The 19,548-nt window shown below is 40.0% G+C and overlaps 1 protein-coding gene across 5 annotated transcripts in view; it reads right to left on the bottom strand.

The window, feature by feature from the left end:
* The window catches only part of LOC478670 (LIM domain containing preferred translocation partner in lipoma), a 603,162-nt gene that overhangs the window by 503,215 nt on the left and 80,399 nt on the right, over positions 1–19,548 (bottom strand). The window contains exon 1 of one of the 5 annotated variants that reach the window (XM_038583675.1): positions 5,906–5,957. The exons of the other annotated variants lie outside the window; for them this stretch is intronic. The gene's annotated coding sequence lies outside the window, so the exon portion shown is untranslated. Of the gene's footprint in view, positions 1–5,905; positions 5,958–19,548 lie in introns of those variants that run through there. 5 annotated transcript variants of the gene reach the window in all.

Raw genomic sequence — 19,548 nt, 5'->3', positions numbered from 1 at the left:
GTACAAAGAGCATTTTTAAATGCACTCTCTCACCCGCAACCCTAAGATACTTATCAAAAATACAACATATTCCGTGGCTTATGAATGATTTGGTTGTCTCATTAAAGTAATGTTTGCCAGTATTTAATTGCTTCCCTCCCTGATTTTAATTTCCTCACCTGTCAGCATCTATCAGAGGCACTGAGATCTTCTGACATCCCGGCTGATTGTGTTGAAATTAATCAGATTTTTAAAAAGTAAATTGCTTTGGCCTAAAGGTAATGCTCAGCTTCTTAATGTGATATTTATAAGGGTTCTATCAGTGGAACTTATAATCTGGAAATTAAATGAGAGGCTTGAGGAATCCTAAGCAAAAATATAAGTAGCTTACAAATATCCAACACTGGACTTTAAAAGGTCAGTATTAAAAAAGGAAAAAAAAAAAAAACTTCACTCAACAAGTGCTTACTGAACATTCAGCACTTGCTTGCAGTCACTTGGAGCTAAACAGAGGAGAGTACAACATGAAGCTACCTAAGAAAGCATGCAGAAACAAATAAAACTTAAGTTGAACTTATTTCGAGTGAAGCAGCTGATAATCTGGTCATTCAAAAGGTGCATTTTAGATTTATAATTGTGACTGGTTATATACGTTCTGCACTCACACAAATTAATGATTTAACTCCTCATCTCAATCCAGTGAGGCAAAGTCGGTGTTATTGTTAGTGACAGCAGCAATATTCCTATCTGACAAGTAACAAAGCTGAGACACAAAATGGTGAAAGGATGCCTTCCTAGTGGCCTCATAATGGGCAGACCTGGTCTTGGGATCTAAGTAAAATCAGAAAATGCAGCGTGATCACCTTGGAATGAAGAGAGAAAAAAATTCTTTGCAAACCCTCCATACATAATTATTCACTGCTAACTCTTAGGCTCTTATCTATTGGTAACAGTGCTGAAGACACTCAGGAAACCCACAAGCACTAAGCTATTCTATAAGAAGTAAATGAAATGATGGATTGAGAAACACTCTGTAATGTGTCATACTATCATGAGATTATTTTTATGTATTTATGTTATTATTGCTACTTTGGAATGCAGAAATATGCATTTGTGCAGTAATTAGGTCCCAAAAGCAAACCTATAATATCATCACATCTATCTTTCAGTTATTCTGCTGGTTCTAAAGCCCCTAAAATAAGCAGAAGAATGGAAAGTGTTGTGTGAATATGATTGAAAGGAATAGGAGAGTCAAGTGTAATACACAGAACTTAGTGGTTCGTTTTCACAGAATTGGCTTAATAACCAAACACAACCCAAACGCTAGCAGGGGTCTTATCTTTCCAGTAGACTTTAAGCCCCTCACTCAATCTTTAAGTATTCCACCTGCTGTGAAGCTTTTCCCAATCTAGAAAGGTTTGGTGAAGTAGCCTTTCTCACAATGCCTGGATGGATCCATTCCCAGATCATTGAAATTACCACACTGTCTCATCACGTTTATTTCATTATGTGCTTTGAGGAGAGAAACCCTGTCTAACTCAGTTTTTTTGAACCCCAAACCCAGAATCTGATTCTTTAGGACTCAAGAAAATGTTCAATGAATGAATGCATGAACAAATTAAAACAGTGTTTTATGTAATTCCTAGAGCACCTCACTCAACACATGTCATATTAGAAGTGCTGAGTAGGGGATCCCTGGGTGGCTCAGCAGTTTAGCGCCTGCCTTCAGCCCAGGGGTGTGATCCTGGAGACCTGGGACTGAATCCCACGTCGGGCTCCCTGCATAAAGCCTGCTTCTCCCTCTGCCTGTGTCTCTGCCTCTCTTTCTCTCTCTGTGTGTCTTTCATGAATAAATAAATAAAAATCTTAAAAAAAAAAAAAGTGCTGAGTAAATGCTGGTTGAACTGACGTTAATTAAATATTTAATTTAAAAAATATATTATTCAACTAAAAACTCTAAAAGCTATTGAGTGAGGAGTTCAATGAGGAGTTAAGTAATCTGCAATGGCCCAGTCATCATTAACCCATTAAAAGGGGGGGACAAATGTTTTCCACAGGAAGAATAATAGAAGCTGATGAATACATGAGCAGAGATGTAGGCAGGAGTTGAAAAAATTCATGTAGATAAAAATAGTATTTGCCAAAAAACCCTGTTAGGTTATAGACAAACTTCCAAAGTAAAAGGGAAATGAATCTAGAAGCAATAGGATTTTTTTTTTTTTTTTTAGGATTGGTATGAATAAAATCTAAAAAGAAAGAACTAGAGGAAGAAAGGGAGAGAGAAAGGGAGAAATTCTTCAAATAATTCTAAAAGTCAGTCATATTTTTAAAAAGTAAAAAAATCATGAAGCAATCAAAAAAACTAAAAGACAACCTACTGAATGGGAGAAAATATTTGCGAATGACATATCTGATAAAGGGTTAGTATCCAAAATATATATAGAACTGATACAACTCAACACCCAATCAACCCAAACAATCCAATTAAAAAATGGGCAGAAGACATAACAGACATTTCACCAATGAAGACATCCAGATGGCCAACAGACACATGAAAAGATGCTCAGTATCACTCATCATCAGGGAAATTCAAGTCAAAACTACGAGATATCATCTCACCTGTCAGAATGGCTAAAACCAAAAACACAAGAAACAACAAGTGCTGGAAAGGTTGTGGAGAAATAGGAACTCTCCTGCATTGTTGGTGGGAATGCAAACTGGTACAGCCACTGTGGAAAAAGGAATGGAGGTTCCTCAAAAAATTAAAAATACAACTACCATATGGTCCAGTAATGCCACTGGGTACTTATCCAATAAATACAAAAATACTAATTTGAAAAGATATATGCACCTCTGTGTTCGCTGCAGCATTATTTACAATTGCCATATCATGGGAGCAGCCTAAGTGTCTACCGATAGATGAACGGATAAAGAAAAGGTGGTGTACATATACACATATATGTATACACACACACACACACACACACACACACGGAGATCTGAGCTGTTATTTATCTCTCAATATTGGGCAGCTAAATCTCTGAAACACAGAGCTGCAGTGGCCCATCTTTTAATGCTGACTCCTTCCCACATGTCTTGTGTAATATCCTGACTGACAGTGGGAAGGAGTCAGCGCATATATATGTATATATTAGCACATATATATATACATATGTATATATTCCATTCCACATATATACATATATATATTCCATTCCACATATATATACATACATATGTATATATTCCGTGTATATATGCATGGAATATTATTCAGCCATACAAAAGAATGAAATCTTGCCATTTGCAACAGCATGGACATAGCTAGAGAGTATTATGCTAAAGTGAAAGGAATCAGTTAGAGAAAGACAAATACCATATGATTTCAGTCATAAGTGAAATTTAAGAAATAAACAAAAGAACAAAGAAAAAAGACAAACCAAGAAACAGACTCAACTATAGAGAAGAAACTGATGGTTACCAGAAGGGAGGTTGGTGGAGGGATGGCTGAAACAGGTGATGGGGATTAAGAGTACACTTATCACGAGGAGCACCGAGTGATGTGTGGAATTACTGAATCACTATATTGTACACCTGAAACTAATGTAACACTGTATGTTATGTGTATGTTAACTATACTAGAATTAAAATTTTCAAAAGAGAATCATTGGAAAGATTAAACACAAAAAGAGTTAATCAAGCAAAAAGTAACATTTATTAAACGCACCATGTTTCTGTAACTGAGCTAAGTATTTTGCATACTTCAATCCTTAAAAATGTTCTTGGAAGTCATTATTACACACATTTTGCATCTGAATAAACCAAGGCTCAGAACAATTAAGTAATCTGATTGAGTTCCCCCCACCTAGTAAGTTATGATACTAGAATTTATATCCTAGCTGTTTTTCTTTAATTCTGAAGTACAGTTGACACACAATGTTACATTAGTTCCAAGTACACAAGTAGTCAATGGATATGCATGGTGAGTCAACAACTCTGTAAGTCATGCTATGCTCAGCACAAGCGTAGCTACTACCTGTCACCATACAATGACATCACAGTATCACTGTGACATCACAATATCACTAACTATATTCCCTATGCATGTTCCAGCTTTTAGATACTGGAAAAAGTGTGAGTTTGTGGTTTTAACAGAGAAGCGGGCTTGAAAGAGAACTTTAGAGGTGGAAGGCATGGTGGAAATCTAGAAGTGATGGGGACCAGGGGAGACAATATAAGCATCCACACTTGTTTAAGTGCTAGGAGAGAGACAGCAAGTGAAAGACATGGAGAAATTAAAGCCACCCTTGAGAATCTGAGAACTGGTCATGTATAAGACACGTTACACTTCTGCAAAATATACAATGCTAAAACTGTTAGGGTGGAAACAGTGCAAACTCCAGTTTCAGAACAATGCAAAGGAGAGCATGAAACATGAAGCTGTCCAGCAGTAGAACAAACTGCCTCACAAAGAATTGGAAGTGCTCAAGTGGAGGCTCAATGGCCATCTGTCGGGGAAGGCATGTGTAACATCCTGGCAGTGGGAGGGAGTCAGCATTAAAAGATGGGCCATGGCAGCTCTGTGTTTCAGAGATTTAGCTGCCCAATATTGAGAGATAAACAACAGCTCAGATCTCCAGATACAAATTTGAAGAATGGCCTTTGAAGAAGAGACCCTGGGTAAAAATAGCATCCATTCGGCACATCCATGGGGCGGCTGGGATGCGCCACACACAAGTGCCCGGGCTCAAGAAGTTCACAGGAGAACACATTTTAAAGAGTTAAAACAGAACTACTGGTAGGCAATAAGTGAGCCTAATAAATGGCTAGACAAGAGCCATAAACAGAATATCAGAAAGAAAGAGAAAAACGAAATGGAAGCAAGGGCAGAAACCATTAGAAAAGGAAGTCATCAAAGGCCTAAGTTTAGGGAAAAGCTGATTCACAGGGGTAACCAAAGGTCAAATCATAGCTCACTTTTGGGAAACCCAGACAGACATGGAGGAAGAAGAATGTCAGAAAACAAAGTTTAAAAAAAAAAAAAAAGGCAAAAAAGCTCCCAGGTGGGAGAGAGCAATGCAATGCTGAATGAGAAATAGGAACAAAGAAGATCTCACAAAAGAACACTCAACGTACTGGAAATTGAGAGAAGGATCCATTTGAAAGTGCACAAACCCACATTTCACAGTCTGCCAGATTTACTCATTTTCATATAATGTAACCTATCTCAACCTGATGATCCCCCCCAAAAAAAAAAATTCTCTGTCAACAGGAGAGGGGTCCTGAAGAGAAAATGTGCTACCGGGGTCCAGTGCTATAGCCCCTCCCAGCATCCGCCAGCACCATGTCAGTCTGACCAGTTCTTACTGAAGGAAACAGATCACATAAAATATTGACATCGGCAAAAGCAGAGGTAAAGGGTAATTTTGGTTGCATGACCTCCCTCCTACATGAAAGATAAAAGAAAAAATAACAGAATTCTAATAGAGAACTGGGAGGTGGAGGTCTTCTAGTGAGATGACTCTGCTGTGATAGAAAAGGGAATGGGTGGATGCAGCGACTTGTCCTGTGACTATGAGTGAGTCCAGGTGAAGAAGGAAGTGGCAATGTCAGCCCAAACTCCCTGAGTCTCCCCCGACCTGCCCCGCAAAGCTGGAATTCTAAGCCAGAAAATGAACAAGCACTGAACCGCTCCTTCAACTTCTCTCAGGTCTTGGCAAAGACAGAACCTGTTCTGTTTAAAGAGCAGCAGCGGTCACTACTGAAAAGTGGGAAAGAGGACAGTGGTGTGGTGGTGAGCACAGAGCGGGGAAAATACACAAAGGGCTTAACATGAAAAAAAAAAAAACAATGGAAATCTTTCCAAATAAATTCAATAACTATATATATTGGGCACCACATATTCACAAAATTCAGAAACATCTACCTTGAGATTCCTAAAACTGGCACAGGAAGTTAGAAGAAGAAAAGAGGAATTCACTAATATCTGGGTTCTTGTCCAAGCACTGCTACTAACCAGTGCTGTGGTCCTGGCTAGGTCCCTTTCAGCTCTGCTGACCTGAAAAATGAAAGGACAGGATTAGATCATTGGCTCTCAATGTCCACGATGAGTGTTTTTCACAGCGTTGACATCTGCACCAATGGTGCAAAAGCGATCAAGAGTGGGTAAAAATGGCCAGAGTCTTAACACGAATCAAGCAGTAGCACCACAATGATTCTCAAGGGTAGCTTTAATTCCTCCATCTCCTTCACTTCTTGCTACCTCTCTCTTAGCACTTCATTAAGTTTGGATGCTTATATTCTCTCCTATGCCCCACTCCACATCACTTTCTAGATTTCCACCATTCCTTCCTCTAAAGTTCTCTCTCAAACCCACTTCTCTTTGTTAGATACTAGAGACAGTATGAGTATCTAAAAGCTGGGACATGCATAGGGAATATAGTCAGTGACGTTGTAACGTCATTGTACGGTGACAGGTGGTAGCTACACTTGTGAGCATGGCATGACTTACAGAGTTGTTGAATTTCCCATGTGTATCCTTGGAACACTTGTGTACTTCCAACTAATGTAAAACTGTGTTACATCAACTGTACTTCAATAATTAAAGAAAAATGGCCAGTGTGTGTACTTTTCACCACCAGGTACCCACAGTAAAGGGAAGACAGGATAGGTTCACTTACAGCAGGATACAACAGGAGAACAGGATAGGTTCTCCTCCATGCACTAAAACTTACTGATTTTATTAAACTCAATCCTTGAACACGTCTTTTTAAATATTCTATGTGACAAAATAGAAAGTAGGCATAAAGACCTTCTGTTGAATCCCAAACTACAATGATTATCTCGAAGAAATGCACTGTGTGACTGAATCAAGAGCTAAACAGCAGGTTGCGTGGAACATCATTTTTATTTGAAAGAATGACTGACGTACCACGGTCATTCAGACTTGCTCTTGCCAGATACTGTCTCAAAAATAAACCAAGAGAATCCATCATTTCAAGGAAAACAACTAACGGTATTTGTTGCAAATGATAAAAATCAGTTTTAGAGTGAAAATTAGAATTTCAAAAACAGTGCATCTACTACTATTATATACTTGACATATTCCTTTTTTTTTTAAAGATTTTATTTATTTATTCATGAGAGACACACATAGAGAGAGAGAGAGAGGCAGAGACACAGGCAGAGGGAGAAGCAGGCTCCACGCAGGGAGCCCGACGTGGGACTTGATCCTGGGTCTCCAGGAGCAGGCCCTGGGCTGAAGGCAGCACTAAACCACTGAGCCACCCAGGCTGCCCAACATGACATATTCCTAATAATTGAAATACTTTTTTGATGAAAGCAGTGGTGATATTAATGAATGTGATTTACCGTTGTTGTTACACAGTGAAACTTGTCAACATTTGGAAGATACATATAACTCAGTAACGCAGTATTTCCAAATGACCAATTTGTGGTGTTATACAGAGGTGGAGATCGATTCAAAGTGAATATTAGATCAGTGAATTTTAATATAACAGAGTATAAAGAAGTTTATTGATACGAGCTGCAACTGCACATTAGGAAACTACCACTTGTCAAGTTTTGGTGTAGGTTCAAAGAAGGAAATCCATAATTACATCTTTTCTACTTCATTTTTCCAAACCTTGTTGTAAATTCTAGATTTTCTTTATAAACTTTAATCAAAGCATATGTCGTGGAGATCCCTGGGTGGCTCAGTGGTTTGGCGCCTGCCTTCAGCTCAAGGCGTGATCCTGGAGTCCTGGGATCGAGTCCCACATCGGGCTCCCTGCATGGAGCCTGCTTCTCCCTCTGCCTGTGTCTCTACCTCTCTCTCTCTCTCTCTCTCCTTGTGTCTCTCATGAATAAATAAAATCTTAAAAAAAAAATATGTCATGACACATTGTTATTCCCCTATTTTTTCTTTTGCTTCTTTTGGGAAATGTGCTTCTTTTTATACAAACATTTTTTCTTTAAAATCTTTTATTTCCATTGTAACTTCTAAGATGAGTATCATTAGCTATCACCCACATAAACAAAAACTCACTGAAGAATGTAAAGAGGTCCTGATACCAAACCATTGCACTTAGGCGGGACTTACGTACGCTCCCTTTCTGCCCAGTACCAAACCCCTTTGGTTCTAAACCATTAGGGGAGACACAGGGTGGCTCAGCAATGCCTTCAGACCCTGCTACCTGTTTACTGTTATGTAATGGCCACATCAGTGAACGTTTGGAAACACTGAAATATCTATATGACTTCACCACGGGGTAGGCCAGCAGGCACTGGTTAGTAGGGCACTGAGATCAGAATCCAGACTCCACTGCTATTTGAGGTATACTCTTGGTCAATAGACAAAATCTCTCTATACCTGTTTCCTTAATGTGAAATAAGAATGGCAATAGAGGTACGTCATAAGATTTACTGTGTAGTTCCACTGAAATGATCCTTAAAATCTCTACTACAGGGGCGCCTGGGTGGCTCATTTGGTTAACCATCTGCCTTCGGCTCAGTCATGATCTCGGGGTCCTAGAATCAATCCCTGCATTGGGCTCTCCTCTCAATGGGGAATCTGCTTCTCCCTCTGTCTCCCTTTGTCTACCTGCCAACTCCCCTGCTCGTGTGCATGTGTGTGTGCTCAAATACATACATACATACAAAGCTTACTACATGCAAGCATATAATAAAAACTCAGGAAATCTTACCCACTGTTATTATAACTAGGATATCTCATCATTGTTTGCAATGTACATGAAAGAAATAAAAACAATTTAACCATATAGCATCAAGGGTTCAAAATCTATCCCAGTTGCTGACACATTCAGCTCCATGAAAACTCAGAGGCAAAAGTATCCAGGACTTGTTATTTCTCATCCCCAAAGCAAAAACAATCTGTCTTTGGCCAGGAATGGAAGCAGGGCTGTAATAATGACCAGGCACTGGATAAGTTCCTCAACTTCCTCTGGTGGAAAGAACAAGGAAGGAGTGCATCGTCAACATCATTCTCCTAGCACTGCAGAGACAGGTCAAAGGACAGACAGGGAGTGAGAATCCAAACCTAGTTCCCAACCAGACAAGAGAGGGGACTTTAACTTTTCCTTTTGTTTCGGCAAAAAGTCATGTTCATTTCATCGCTTTGCCCCATGAAGAACCCAGCAGGAACGAGGCTGGGGAAAAATAAGGATGCTTGTCAATCCGAGGTCAAACCAAAGAAAAAGAGATGCCCTCATACTGCTAAGAATAGATTGTATGTAGGAGAGAGGAGGTGCCTAATAAATTTCTTTCAATTAAAAATACAATCCGGAAGAACAGACACATGCACGCTTACCTACAATTTCTTTATAAAGACATAAAGGTATTAATCATTGAACTAGTTATATTGGTGAGGCCCAATTTAATTTTAAAGGAAAGAACATGATGCCGCCTTTATTTTACTTCATTTCATCAACTCTACGTACAACCACTCAAGTGTCAGTATCTTACTAGCCCAGTAAGACTTTAACTGCTGATTTAATAGAATGATGTAAGTTATGCTTCCAGAATAATGTATAGAAACGATTATGCCCCCTTAACAGCACTTGGATCTTCAATCAGGAAATTCAATTTTAGCTGCAAAACTATGTTTTGGCAAAAGTGCAATTGAACTCAGTGTACTTGTCACATTTCTAAATATACTCCGGTCACCATGACAACAAGGGAGACTGATGGATCGCTTAAAAGAGTACGGTATATTTAATTGTCAGCATTTTAAACTGACTCAGAAAAATGCTGTGTGATAGGTCTACTCACCATGGTTACTGCCGGCTGAGTCCATAATAATAAAGGCTCACATACGCACATCGAAAGCGTGCACGCAAAGAACGTAAAAGTCATAAGGCCCTGTATTTCCAGCCACACTATGCACTAAACCGAAAGTATTAGCAAGGGTTTGTTCTCATTAAGGTGCCACTCGAGAACGCCTCTCCCAGACTGTCAGGATCCGCTTCTGTACCCAAGGTTGCAACAGCAAACCCCAACTCAGATTCCAACGCCTGCTCCCTGTCTTAGACTAAAGATAAAGATGAACTCAAGGCTATTTTCTCCCAGAATAGGAGATGAGGGACTCTTTCCCTTTCCTTCCATGTAGACGTATTCCCCGGCAATAATCTTCTGGGATCTATACATCTCCTAAACAACCATTTTCCTGGGCACTACTCCTATGCCTAATGGTGGGCAATCTTCTACAGGCTGGGAACAGACTGACAACAAATAGATACTGTCACCGCATTTTGGGAGTTGATACCCTCAGACCAGGGTAGACAAAGACGCAAAGAATCCATTAAAGAGAATGAAATAATCCAAATGAACTGATCCATTAGAGTGCACTATACACAGTGCCTTGCCCATAGTGAGCACTCAGCAAATCATGACCATCATTATTTTAACTAAGATATCCCTCACCAAAAGAGTCTGCAATATACAAGAAGAAAGCAAAGACACGGTAACCATGCTTCCAGAGAACGGTGCTATATGGAACATAAAACAAGATAAAGGGAGAAAGCGATGGAGAGGGGAGAGGTTTGCTACATTAGCTGTAGGTTAAGGAAGATCTCGCCGAGGAGATGTCATTCGTACTGAGCCTGGAATGAAGAGCCCAAGCCAGTCATAGACAGAATCAGAAGAAGGTCATGTGGGAACAAAACTGGCTTATATATGGGACCAAAGGAAGGTTCATGTGTCCTTACCTTACTGAATAAGTGCTCATGGAGTAGGAGACAAGAGAAGCCCACCTCACAGTGCCTTGCAGGCCACAAGAAGGTCTTCTGAATGTTTCTAGATACCAAGAAGCCACTATATGGCAGGGGGTGAGATGTGATCCAATTAATAATTTAAGAAGATCTCATCATGTGGTGTGGAGAAGGGCAACAAAGGGAAATCATAAAAGTATAGAGACCATTTCAGACTCTATTGTCATAGTCAAGGTCATGGATGGTAACTTGGATTGAATCACTATTCTCCTATTCTAGTGCCTTACCATGGCCCCATGCTTCCCCTCTCGAACACCTGTTGCAAAAGAGGCACTAAGAGCAACTAGAGACAGGAAATAGTCCAAAGGCAGAACACGCACACACTGGTAAGAAGCTACTCTTGAGCAAATGAGTTGGATGGAGGCCCCACAGCAGGGTGATGAACATGCCCTGTGATTCAGCAGGTCTGTGAGGGCCTCGAGATGCTGTATTTGCAGCAAGCTGTGAGGCATGCTGGTGGTGCCACAGGCCCAGGAACCACACTTTAGAAGCAGGCTCTCAGAGAGCCTGGAGGCAGGAACACCAGTACAGCAGGAGGCAATGAGTGCTCGGCTTAGAGTAATAGCAGGTAGAAGAGAGAAGAAGGGAAAAATCCAAGGGAGGTGGCAAAAAAAAAGAGATACAGTCCGAGACTTGACGACAAATAACCCATGAGTGAAAATAAAAAAGAAGATGGTGGAATTGATTTTGAGCTTTCTTTAATTGCATTATTCACTGTGCAGTTCCCATTTATCTAGTGCAAACCACTTTCACAGTGAATACTTCCTGTGGCCACAGTTATCCCTATGAGATAGGGCCAAGGAAATGATTGTGGTGACAGATAATAATAAGAATAATATCAACAATACCAATCATTTATTTAGAGTTTCTTCTGTGCCAGGTCCCTTACAGAGTGCAAGGTCTCCGGTGCTGACAACAACCCTATTCCTATCCCACAGAGGGCAAAAGTGAAACTCAGAAACCCCATGTAGCTTACTCAAAGTCCCTCCTGCTTCAGCCGGATTCAAACACAGGAACATACTGTGAAATCCGTTACCCTCACCTCCACTGTGCCTAAAAAGTTGAATCTATGGCAGAAGCAGATGCCCAGTTGGGGTACCCATCCTCAAAGGCAGGGTTTCCTTAGGCTCTGACTAAGCTTCCAGACTGCAAGTGGCAACACTTGATTCATGGACTCCGGGAGCTTAAGAGTGAAGTACGCAAGGTCAAGTGCCCGGTCCGTAGCAGAACGTGACTCATTTCCTAGCTTCATAACACAAGCGTAGCTTGAATGTTTTCACGTTCCTGCTCAGACTCTGTCCTGTACCCACACTCCAGGGCTCTTCCATGGCCCCGTTCTTACCTTCTCAGCTTTATTCTGTTTTTGCTCTACAACTTTGCAGAGAGTGTAACTGGCTCTCTACACGGTGATGGTTTGGAGTGAGAAAGAGGCCCTTGTTTGTGAAGATGCATGGTGAACGGTAGTGGATATTGACAAGACATCAGTAGATAAGAAAGATGAGCTGAGACATTTCCCCAGCCCAGGAAGTGGGTAAGAAATGAGCCACAAGATCTTCCTTCTAATCACCCACACTGTGCTTTCCCAGGATGATTCACAGGTATGGCTCCACAGACCTGACAAAGGGGACCATCGTCAGGAAGATGAAAGGATGTTTTTATGCCTGCTCTCGCTTTTTTTATTTGTTCCTTCTTGAGTAATAACTATTAATTGTGCTATGCGGGCAGTGCAGAGATGAGTCTACCGGGAAGCCAGCACAAATCCATCAAGTGCTTTTAGTCCCAGCTTTTTAGAAGCAATTGCTTACCACATTTTCCCTGCTCTTTTTCTCAAAGCTAGAATTAAAGTGGAACTTACCCCCCGGTTACCCAGCACCATCCTCTCCACCTCCAAAATGAAGACAGACGACGGCTATTGGTTTTTCACCAACAAAATCACAGGACTTGTGTGAAAAAAAAAAAAAAAAAAACCCAATTCATTTAGTGTTTATAAAGCCCAAGAATCGGTCCCCAAAATAGGTACTCCCTTTACATTAACATATGATGATCCCATGAAGCAGAGATTGTCCATTTGGACAGATGAAGAAATTAATGCTCAGAGACGGTATGTTATTTGTCCAGAATCCAACAACCAGAAAATAGGAGAATCGGAAAGTAAACACAGACCTTCTGACTCCAAGGCCAATCCTTTCTCCACTCATTACTGCTGCCCTGTATACTTCCAAGAGAACCCGTGATCTTCCATCCTGTTCTGCAGAAGAATCAAAGCTTCAACTATTTCTTAGAAATAAGAAATTAAAAAAAAAAGTTTTTATTTTTTTAATTAAAAAAAAAGAAATAAGAAATATAAGAAATAGCTGTATAACCAACTATTTGGTTTGTATAACCAAAAGGGCTCTTTCAAGAGGTCGCTTCCAGGAGTAGTGAGCAACACAGCCATCGTAGACTCTACAAGGCTTGCCCCTGACCAAGGTGACATGTTCTTAACTACAGCTGGACTCACAGATCAGTAGAATCTGCACCATGCCTAACATGGAGTCATGGAAGCTCTTGAATTTCCCAGCACAGATCTCTGACCAAACAACATCTAAGAAAAACTGCCTCCTCACCCAGCTCCAGGGCTTGCACCAAAGACAAAGAATCAGGGGAGTACATATAATGGAACACTGAAGGCCTGTGAGTCCTGAGTTCATACAGGCTTTGGCTTGTTATGAAGTATAATAAAAATTGAAAAACAAACAAATGAAAAGTTAATGTAGTCCAAGCTTAAACTCATCTCTCATTATTATTCCCACATCCTCCATTGTATCGGTAGATATTAGAAAGAATCAAACATGAGGGAAAGTAAGAATAATCCAGTCTTCAGGGCCTTAAATATACTGTCTGAACAAGGTGAAGATTAATATGTGTAAGCAGCATCCTTTTTTGTCTCCCCTTCCCCAGAGGGGTGATGAGGTTAAGCATTTTGAAAAGATTCTTTATCACAAGCAGAGCTGACAGGGACACCTGATGAGAATGGTAATCAAATCAAGAAGTAAATAAACACTTGGATCAATGTTCTTTAATTTGGGTGGTTGACTTAAGAAGAAGGGTTGCCTTATAAAGGTAGATATTTGTCTCTTCCAGCCATAAATACAGGGTAGCTTCATAAGGTTTTCTCTTTTTTAAATGTTATTTTGTTTCTCAACAAATGCCAGCTAACCACCTATGTGCTAGCTAACATGTGGTTTTGGGGAAAAGGATGGTAGAAAGAGAGAAGGGCACAATCCCTATTTTCAAAGAGCTCAAAGTCTGGTACCTAAGGCCAAGCACAAAATGTTGTGATTTTTTTTTTAAGTCAGCAAGTTATGTTCTCAATTATGAAAATACCAAATGTCAGATTCTTCTCCAGTCCAAGCAATAATGTAAAATGAGCCAATTCTTCTGAATCAGATTTTTTTAATGAAAATTATGACTGTTGAAGCTTTTCCTTTTAATGCCAACATTATTAGAACTCAGGGAAGAACACAAGGTCAATTTACTGTGTTCCATATTCTTCCCAGGCTCAAACCACCATCCAACAGAAATATAATGTGAGCCACATACACAATTTTAAATGTTCTAGTAGTTACATTTTAAAATAATAGAAAATAAAATCAAATGAATAGAGAAAGATTTATTTTACAAATATATACAAAATATTACCCTTTTAACACTGACACCAGCCACACTTCAAGTGCTCAATGGTCAGATGTGGCTACTGGCTATCACACTGGATAACACATCCCCAGCCTCTCCTTACCTCCCAGTAAGTGAACAAAGCAAAACGTTTAGTGGAGACAGAGAGACAGGTTTTACAATAGACATCAAGATACATAGGTTCCCACAGGCAGACCCAACCCAGTCAATATTGCCAATTATTTCTCTAAATCTTAAATTTCATGATCAAGAGATTGCAGGATACTGCTAGCAAATGGCCCTACCCTGTATGTAAAGATGAAGAGAACCAAACAAGACCAAGGATTACTACCAACAAAATAGCAACTTAGCCACTCTACCCACTGGGATGCTGGTTTTGGTCCATGGTTCTGTTCCCTCATCAAATGATAAAGAGCTCTCCCTCCATCACTCTCCATACTTCTTTCTTCATGACAGGAGGAGGGGTGACTCTATCTGATCCGTAAATGGCTGGCATCCATGACACCATAGTAATGAAGGGAAGGATCATCTCCAGAAGTCATGAGGAGGGACAGGTGAGGCCCACTTCTCACTTCCACTTGCTTTCCTTAGTGTTCTCCTTTCTGTTGGAGACTTGATTTCTATGCAGTTAGAACTGCACCTGATTCCTGTGCAGTTCACTAAGAATCCACAAAACCAGCATTATAGCTCAGGTCTCCCCTCGGGCAGGCCCCAGGGTTAAAACAGGACAGACTGGCAAACCTGATCAGAGGCCTCAGGTCCACACCACATTTCCTCACAGAGCTGTGGGAGCTGCCTGCTTTGAGAGTGCAAGCCCTCCACCACAATGAAGCTAGTAGTCTGAAGACCAGTGAGCAGTTGTCACCACCAATTTGCCAAAGTGCCAGAGTGTTAATAGTCTTAGACGAAGGTTGTTAGTTAAAACTTAACAAAACAAAACTGATCACCAGCAAGGCTAACATCTCTGTAACAGGATCACCTCAGGTTAAGATCATGTACTTCCCAACATGAATCCATAGGAAAGGCACTTGGCCTGTATGGCGGGCTTCCCCAGAATCGACAACCACACTCTGATCATGATAGAACATGAGACAAGCTCAAATGGAGGGACTTTCTACAAAATACCTGCCCAGGACATTCAGAAAGGATCAAGGTCATGAGAAACAAGGAAAGGTCGAGCAACAGTTACAGACAGAGGAGACTAAAAGGACACAATGAATAAATCCAGAATAAATCCTGAACTGGACCATGGAAGAGATAAAAAGGCATTCATGGAGAAACAGGTGCATCTAACGCATCTGCAGTATAATTTACTGTGTTGTACCAGCCATAATCTCTTAGCTTTGACAGATGTATTTGGTTATACAAGATATTACTTTTAGGGGAAGCTAGGTGAAGGCATACAGGGACTCTGTTACCAGTTACTATTGCTAGTTACTATTTTTGTAACTCACCAACAGCAACATGGTAAACATTACCGGGGATGAATACCCTCAGGCTGCTTCCAGCCAAATTGAAACTCTTGTCAGGAAAAAGAGCTGACAACACTGAACAACAAGAAAAGACATTACACAAAATGATTTCTCGCCTTGTATTGTCCTTATAATAAATTAAAAAGTATCTCAAATGCATTTGATTAGTTAAAAGGTTCACTGGAAGCTAGGAATTAACTGAATTAAAGATATTTTTAAATTATAAATAAAGAAAGGAACAGAATGAGAAAGACTGGCTTTGCCAAAAAGTAAATTATAATTGAAAATTTCCCATTTTTGCTATTTTTTAAATTTTATTTTATTTTTGGACCAGCAAAAGATAGAGAATCATCTTCCCAAATCATGGTTGAAGGTTTCAGATAGTATATTGTCCCTATTTAACTGACGTTAAGGGAAAAAAGTTCAGCCAACAACATTCACAGGGTTTCCAGAGATTCAATGTATCTAGACCTTTTCATTCCCACCCCAAGTGTTAGTGAAACTATATAACCTAGCCTGGGAAAAATTATTTTCAAAAAATCAGGATACATTTTTTTTTCTCCTCAAATCTCTCTTTCAAAAGTCAGTTCATTTTCAATTCAGGTTACCTGATTCAGCAAAACCAATCAAAGATCAAATAATAAGAAAAATTCAAGTCTACCATCTTGCACAGATGGTAGACTATCTATCTACCCACGTGAGTGGGTTGGTGGATGGATGGTTGGGTAGATAGATTATAGATAGATGATGAAAGAAAAGAAAAAGAAGAAAAGAAAAAAAAGAAAAGAGAGAAAGAGAGAGAGAAAGAAAGAAAAAAAGAAGGAAAGACAGAAAGACAAACCAGAATAAAAGCTAGAGTTATTCAAGCCCAATTTATAAGCTCAAGTCCTCTGCTAAAGGAAATGGACTTTTAAAAACATTTTACTCCTTCCTGAACCCTCAACACTCTTAACAATAATATCAAAATATTTGCCAAGTATTTTTTTCTCATCCTACTTTTAGAAAAATGTTTGCCCTCCAACAAAGGTAGTGAGCATTACAGAAATCAAGCTAGGGAGATCAACATTTTTTGGATGAGCAAACAGTAAACCAAAAAAGAGAAACAGAATGACCCACTTGCCTCTTTCCCATCAGAACCCTTCTTAAACATTCCTTCAGATATTCAGACTTTAAATTAAAAGGCAAAACCAAAAACAATTTTTTTAAAAAGGCAAGTACTGTGAATAAAGTACCACACTAAATAACAGAATACAAAGACAAAGAATACAAGGCACTTCCTGGCCCTTTGTTCTGATAGAAGCTTTGGAACTGCTTCCATCCGACTCTGAGGGCATCTGGCAGGCCTTCTTGGACGTGGCTCTTCTCTGAGGGCACGGGTTTCCCTGCAGCCTCTCTATCTGCACCCTCCTGACCCCCTACACTCCAGATACACAGGGTTCAAAGCCAGTGCCAGCATTTTTTGATGCCTCTTGTCACCTCTAGACGATAGCTCCACTGTCACACAACCAGACTCTAGCCTCCTCCTCTTCCACCTCTAATTTTTGCTTTTACTTCTCCACTGAGACTCCCAATTCCTTGGATCTACCTTTTTCCCCTGTGTGCCAACCCCTCGTGGCAGCCTTTTTCCCTGGCTCAAGGTGGAGCCCATATATGGTAACATTTCAGGCTTTATTTTAGTCCTTCATCTGAACTACCTTCCCAGCTCTCACACTCAATTGTGCATTCCATAAAACCCTAAGAAGCTAGGATACCAATAGTGCAAAAGATCTTCAGTGATGACCCTCTCAATTTATAGGGTAGAGTTAATTAAGCATTTCCTTACTCATTACCTCATTTGATTCCCGTGACTCTGTAAGTTAGACACAACATAATTGGATGCCCATTGAAGAGAAGAGGAAACGAAGATGCAAACGAAGAAGGGAAGTAATATCTACCAAGATTTGGGGCACTGCTACCAAGGTCTGGAGCACGGCTGCAATCTGAACCCAAATCTCCTCACATGTAGCCCAGGGTGCTTTCCATCATCACCCCATGGATCTGAGGCTCTGGGATCCCATGAGCAAAAAATGACACATCAGTAATGGTGAGGACAAATCATTACCCTACACCAGAATTAAACTAGTATTTTTACTTGACTTAGAAAGGGGGAAATTAAAAAAAAAAAAAAAAACTAAAAAAAGTTCTCCAACTGATTCTGGTAGAGACGATTAGCAGAAATATCTTGCAAAGAACGTAGGTGTCCTGGAAGACTCATCGCCGTCATCATTATAATTTCTAATCATGCTGTGTGGGCAGGTGTCCGTGTAGCAGAAACACCACTGGCACCCAGATTAGCAGTTTCATCGGGAGACTAGAAACTAAGTCTGCAATTCTTAGACCTCAAAGTCTGAATCACAGCTTTCCCCTCAGGGATCAGCAAATATGCAGTCTGTGCCTTAGCAAGGGCTGTTGGGCCTGCCACGAGAGGTAATCAAACACCAGGGCCATCCAAAAACACACACAGTGGAGCAAGGTACAGGAAGCTTCCTGTGAGCCTGGAAATACCACTAGATTCAGAAACAGAAGGCCAGAGTTGTATTCCCACATGATGGCTCTAATTCACTGAGTAACTTTGAATGAATCATTTGCCTTCTTTGCATTTTTGTTTTCGTTCTCATCTGAAAATTGAGAGTTTTTCAACTATTGGTTTTCAAATGAGACATGGGATAAGATCAGGAGGGAAGGCAGCCAGCAGCAGTCTTGGGCTTCCCCTGGCGCAGCACCCTCCCCGCCAACTGCAGCACATCTGTTTTAATCATTTTACCTCTAGGGTTGGGCCTCTCTGTAAGATTTAGCTTCAACAAAGGGGCCAAACCCACAAAAATCATGGGCATGCTATCTGCTAACCTGTCAGCTCTTAACATTCTGATTCTACTCACATATGTTTCTTCCTCAGCTAATCTTTGCAGAGATCTTTTTACCTAGTTTTACTTGATTGGGGGGAAATTGTATTGGTAGATTTTACAAATAAATACATGAATAACATACTCTGAAAATGTAATGTGAAGCATGTCAATATTTTCTTATGCCTCCACATGAGCAGATGCCTAGAGAGAATGGCCAAAGACAGCAGAGAAGAACGAGGGCTGTCACACAAATCCCATAATTATTTCATAGGGGTTTATTTATTCATACAAAAATTTTGCTTAAGCACCTGCTATGTGATAGGCATTATGGTAGTCTCGAAGTGCACAGACAAGGTTCTTGTCCGGTGAGGCTTATTCTAATTGGATCTCGCATTTTTTAAATTTACATTAACAAAAAAGCAGAAACAAAAATAGATGAATTAAGAGTCAAGCTCAAACAATTAGAAAAACAACAAAATGAGCCCGGGCAAAGCAAAAGAAACATATTATTGACAATTTTTAGGAGCAAATTAAGAACAGTAGAGCCGATAAATAAGTGCAAGAGCTGTTTTCTGAAAAAATAACAACTAAACTCTGTGAAACTAATCAAAAGAGGAGATAGAGAACTAAAACACAAAACCACAAAACTTTCACTAATAATGTAGAAATAACCATAAACACAAAGGAAATGAAAAAATTGGAAGAAATTATTTAGCTCCATGCAAATCAATTTGAAATAGGTGACTTTCC

This window comes from Canis lupus, chromosome 34 (assembly GCF_011100685.1).
Source record: "Canis lupus familiaris isolate Mischka breed German Shepherd chromosome 34, alternate assembly UU_Cfam_GSD_1.0, whole genome shotgun sequence".
Classification (NCBI taxonomy): Eukaryota; Metazoa; Chordata; class Mammalia; order Carnivora; family Canidae; genus Canis; species Canis lupus.
Note: the sequence above shows the minus strand (reverse complement) of the source record. Positions and strands in the feature narration are given on the sequence as shown.